A 6155-nucleotide genomic window follows, 5' to 3' on the forward strand; every position below is an offset into this window, starting at 1 on the left:
TTACTATACATGGTCGTTAAAAAAAATAAAATAAAAAAAAAGCCTTACTATACATGGTCGTTAAAAAAAAAAAAAAAAAAAATCCCTTACTATACATGGTCGTTAAAAAAAAAAAAAAAAAAAAAATGCCTTACTATACATGGTCGTTAAAAAAATGCCTTACTATACATGGTCGTAAAAAAAAAAAAAAAAAAAAAAAAAAAGGCCTTACTATACATGGTCGTTAAAAAAAATAAAATAAAAAAAAAGCCTTACTATACATGGTCGTTAAAAAAAAAAAAAAAAAAAAAAATCCCTTACTATACATGGTCGTAAAAAAAAAAAAAAAAAAAAAATGCCTTACTATACATGGTCGTTAAAAAAAAAAAAAAAAAAAAAAAAAAAAAAAAAGGCCTTACTATACGTGGTCGTTCAAAAAAAAATAAATAAAAAAAAAGCCTTACTACACATGGTCGTTAAAAAATGCCTTACTATACATGGTCGTAAAAAAAATAAAAAAATAAAAAATAAAAAAAAAGCCTTACTACACATGGTCGTTAAAAAAAAAAAAGCCTGGCTATACATGGTCATTAAAAAAAATAAAATAAAAAATAAAAGCCTTACTATACATGGTCGTAAAAAAAAATACAAAATAAAATTAAAAAAAGGCCTTACTATACATGGTCGTTAAAAAAATAAAATAAAAAAAAAGCCTTACTATACATGGTCGTTAAAAAAATAAAATAAAAAAAAAGCCTTACTATACATGGTCGTTAAAAAAAAAGAAAAAAAAAAAAGCCTTACTATACATGGTCGTTAAAAAAAAATAAAAAATAGGCCTTACTATACATGGTCATTAAAAAAAATGCCTTACTATATATGGTCGTTAAAAAAAATAAAATAAATAAATAATTAAAAAAAGCCTTACTATACATGGTCATTTAAAAAAAAAAAAATGCCTTACTACACATGGTCGTTTAAAAAAAAAAAAAAAAAAAAAAAAAAAAAGAAGGCCTTACTATACGTGGTCGTTAAAAAAAATAAAATAAAAAAAAAGCCTTACTACACATGGTCGTTAAAAAATAAAAAAATAAAAATAGGCCTTACTATACATGGTCGTTAAAAAAAAAAAAGCCTTGCTATACATGGTCATTAAAAAAAAAAAAAAAAAAAAAAAAAAAAGCCTTACTATACATGGTCGTAAAAAAAAAAAAAAAAAAAAAAGGCCTTACTATACATGGTCGTTAAAAAAAAAAAAAAAAAAAAGCCTTACTATACATAGTCGTTTAAAAAAAAAAAAACCCTACTATACATGGTCGTTAAAAAAAAAAAAAAAAAAAAAGGCCTTACTATACATAGTCGTTTAAAAAAAAAAAAACCTTACTATACATGGTCGTAAAAAAAAAAAAAAAAAAAAAAGGCCTTACATGGTCGTAAAAAAAAAAAAAAAAAAAAAAAAATCCCTTACTATACATGGTCGTTAAAAAAAAATAAATAAAAAAAATGCCTTACTATACATGGTCGTTAAAAAAAATAAAAAATAAAAAAAAAAAAGGCCTTACTATACGTGGTCGTTCAAAAAAATAAAATAAAAAAAAAGCCTTACTACACATGGTCGTTAAAAAAATGCCTTACTATACATGGTCGTTAAAAAAAAATAAAAATAAAAATAGGCCTTACTATACATGGTCGTTAAAAAAAAAAAGCCTTGCTATACATGGTCATTAAAAAAAATAAAATAAAAAATAAAAGCCTTACTATACATGGTCGTAAAAAAAAAAAAAAAAAAAAAAAAAAAAGGCCTTACTATACATGGTCGTTAAAAAAAAAAAAAAAAAAAAAAAGCCTTACTATACATGGTCGTTAAAAAAAAAAAAAAAAAAGGCCTTACTATACATGGTCGTTAAGAAAAAATAAAAAAAATGCCTTACTATATATGGTCGTTAAAAAAAATAAAATAAATAAATAATAAAAAAAAGCCTTACTATACATGGTCATTTAAAAAAAACAAAAATGCCTTACTACACATGGTCGTTTAAAAAAAAAAAAAAAAAAAAAAAAAAAAAGAAGGCCTTACTATACGTGGTCGTTAAAAAAAATAAAATAAAAAAAAAGCCTTACTACACATGGTCGTTAAAAAATAAAAAAATAAAAATAGGCCTTACTATACATGGTCGTTAAAAAAAAAAAAGCCTTGCTATACATGGTCATTAAAAAAAAAAAAAAAAAAAAAAAAAAAGCCTTACTATACATGGTCGTTAAAAAAAATAAAATAAAAAAAAAAGCCTTACTATACATGGTCGTTAAAAAAAATGCCTTACTATACATGGTCGTAAAAAAAAAAAAAAAAAAAAAAAAAAAAAGGCCTTACTATACGTGGTCGTTCAAAAAAATAAAATAAAAAAAAAGCCTTACTACACATGGTCGTTAAAAAATGCCTTACTATACATGGTCGTTAAAAAAAAAAAAGCCTTGCTATACATGGTCATTAAAAAAAATAAAATAAAAAATAAAAGCCTTACTATACATGGTCGTAAAAAAAAATAAAAAATAAAATAAAAAAAAGGCCTTACTATACATGGTCGTTAAAAAAATAAAATAAAAAAAAAGCCTTACTATACATGGTCGTAAAAAAAAAAAAAAAAAAAAAAAAAAAGGCCTTACTATACGTGGTCGTTCAAAAAAATAAAATAAAAAAAAAGCCTTACTACACATGGTCGTTAAAAAAATGCCTTACTATACATGGTCGTTAAAAAAAAAATAAATAAAAATAGGCCTTACTATACATGGTCGTTAAAAAAAAAAAGCCTTGCTATACATGGTCATTAAAAAAAATAAAATAAAAAATAATAGCCTTACTATACATGGTCGTAAAAAAAAAAAAAAAAAAAAAAAAAGAAAGGCCTTACTATACATGGTCGTTAAAAAAAAAAAAAAAAAAAAAGGCCTTACTATACATGGTCGTTAAAAAAAAATAAAAAAAATGCCTTACTATATATGGTCGTTAAAAAAAATAAAAAAAATAAATAATAAAAAAAAGCCTTACTATACATGGTCATTTAAAAAAAAAAAAATGCCTTACTACACATGGTCGTTTAAAAAAAAAAAAAAAAAAAAAAAAAAAAAGAAGGCCTTACTATACGTGGTCGTTAAAAAAAATAAAATAAAAAAAAAGCCTTACTACACATGGTCGTTAAAAAATACAAAAATAAAAATAGGCCTTACTATACATGGTCGTTAAAAAAAAAAAAGCCTTGCTATACATGGTCATTAAAAAAAAAAAAAAAAAAAAAAAAAGCCTTACTATACATGGTCGTTAAAAAAAATAAAATAAAAAAAAAAGCCTTACTATACATGGTCGTTAAAAAAAATGCCTTACTATACATGGTCGTTAAAAAAAAAGAAAAAAAAAAAAAAAAAGGCCTTACTATACGTGGTCGTTCAAAAAAATAAAATAAAAAAAAAGCCTTACTACACATGGTCGTTAAAAAATGCCTTACTATACATGGTCGTTAAAAAAAAAAAGCCTTGCTATACATGGTCATTAAAAAAAATAAAATAAAAAATAAAAGCCTTACTATACATGGTCGTAAAAAAAAATAAAAAATAAAATAAAAAAAAGGCCTTACTATACATGGTCGTTAAAAAAATAAAATAAAAAAAAAGCCTTACTATACATGGTCGTTAAAAAAAAAGAAAAAAAAAAAAGCCTTACTATACATGGTCGTTAAAAAAAAATAAAAAATAGGCCTTACTATACATGGTCATTAAAAAAAATGCCTTACTATATATGGTCGTTAAAAAAAATAAAATAAATAAATAATAAAAAAAAGCCTTACTATACATGGTCATTTAAAAAAAAAAAAAATGCCTTACTACACATGGTCGTTTAAAAAAAAAAAAAAAAAAAAAAAAAAAAAGAAGGCCTTACTATACGTGGTCGTTAAAAAAAATAAAATAAAAAAAAAGCCTTACTACACATGGTCGTTAAAAAATAAAAAAATAAAAATAGGCCTTACTATACATGGTCGTTAAAAAAAAAAAAGCCTTGCTATACATGGTCATTAAAAAAAATAAAAAATAAAAAAAAAAAGCCTTACTATACATGGTCGTAAAAAAAAAAAAAAAAAAAAAAGGCCTTACTATACATGGTCGTTAAAAAAAAACAAAAAAAAAAACCCTTACTATACATAGTCGTTTAAAAAAAAAAAAAACCTTACTATACATGGTCGTTAAAAAAAAAAAAAAAAAAAAAGCCTTACTATACATAGTCGTTTAAAAAAAAAAAAACCTTACTATACATGGTCGTTAAAAAAAAAAAAAGAAAAAAAGGCCTTACATGGTCGTAAAAAAAAAAAAAAAAAAAAAAAATCCCTTACTATACATGGTCGTTAAAAAAAAATAAATAAAAAAAATGCCTTACTATACATGGTCGTTAAAAAAAATGCCTTACTATACATGGTCGTAAAAAAAAAAAAAAAAAAAAAAAAAAAAAAGGCCTTACTATACGTGGTCGTTCAAAAAAATAAAATAAAAAAAAAGCCTTACTATACATGGTCGTTAAAAAAAAAAAGCCTTGCTATACATGGTCATTAAAAAAAATAAAATACAAAATAAAAGCCTTACTATACATGGTCGTAAAAAAAAAAAAAAAAAAAAAAAAAAAGGCCTTACTATACATGGTCGTTAAAAAAAAAAAAAAAAAAAAGCCTTACTATACATGGTCGTTAAAAAAAAAAAAAAGGCCTTACTATACATGGTCGTTAAAAAAAAATAAAAAAAATAAATAATAAAAAAAAGCCTTACTATACATGGTCATTTAAAAAAAAAAAAAATGCCTTACTACACATGGTCGTTTAAAAAAAAAAAAAAAAAAAAAAAAAAAAAAAGAAGGCCTTACTATACGTGGTCGTTAAAAAAAATAAAATAAAAAAAAAGCCTTACTACACATGGTCGTTAAAAAATAAAAAAATAAAAATAGGCCTTACTATACATGGTCGTTAAAAAAAAAAAAGCCTTGCTATACATGGTCATTAAAAAAAAAAAAAAAAAAAAAAAAAAGCCTTACTATACATGGTCGTTAAAAAAAATAAAATAAAAAAAAAAGCCTTACTATACATGGTCGTTAAAAAAAATGCCTTACTATACATGGTCGTAAAAAAAAAAAAAAAAAAAAAAAAAAAAAAAAAAAGGCCTTACTATACATGGTCGTTAAAAAAATAAAATAAAAAAAAAGCCTTACTATACATGGTCGTAAAAAAAAAAAAAAAAAAAAAAAAAAAAGGCCTTACTATACGTGGTCGTTCAAAAAAATAAAATAAAAAAAAAGCCTTACTACACATGGTCGTTAAAAAATGCCTTACTATACATGGTCGTTAAAAAAAAAAAGCCTTGCTATACATGGTCATTAAAAAAAATAAAATAAAAAATAATAGCCTTACTATACATGGTCGTAAAAAAAAAAAAAAAAAAAAAAAAAAAGGCCTTACTATACATGGTCGTTAAAAAAAAAAAGCCTTGCTATACATGGTCATTAAAAAAAATAAAATAAAAAATAATAGCCTTACTATACATGGTCGTAAAAAAAAAAAAAAAAAAAAAAAAAAAGGCCTTACTATACATGGTCGTTAAAAAAAAAAAAAAAAAAAAAAGCCTTACTATACATGGTCGTTAAAAAAAAAAAAAAAAGGCCTTACTATACATGGTCGTTAAAAAAAAATAAAAAAAATGCCTTACTATATATGGTCGTTAAAAAAAATAAAATAAATAAATAATAAAAAAAAGCCTTACTATACATGGTCATTTAAAAAAAAAAAAAATGCCTTACTACACATGGTCGTTTAAAAAAAAAAAAAAAAAAAAAAAAAAGAAGGCCTTACTATACGTGGTCGTTAAAAAAAATAAAATAAAAAAAAAGCCTTACTACACATGGTCGTTAAAAAATAAAAAAATAAAAATAGGCCTTACTATACATGGTCGTTAAAAAAAAAAAAGCCTTGCTATACATGGTCATTAAAAAAAAAATAAAATAAAAAAAAAAAGCCTTACTATACATGGTCGTAAAAAAAAAAAAAAAAAAAAAAGGCCTTACTATACATGGTCGTTAAAAAAAAAAAAAAAAAAAAACCCTTACTATACATAGTCGTTTAAAAAAAAAAAAAAAAGGCCTTACTATA

The sequence above is a fragment of the Festucalex cinctus genome, chromosome 10 (assembly GCF_051991245.1).
Source record: "Festucalex cinctus isolate MCC-2025b chromosome 10, RoL_Fcin_1.0, whole genome shotgun sequence".
NCBI classification, from domain to species: domain Eukaryota; kingdom Metazoa; phylum Chordata; class Actinopteri; order Syngnathiformes; family Syngnathidae; genus Festucalex; species Festucalex cinctus.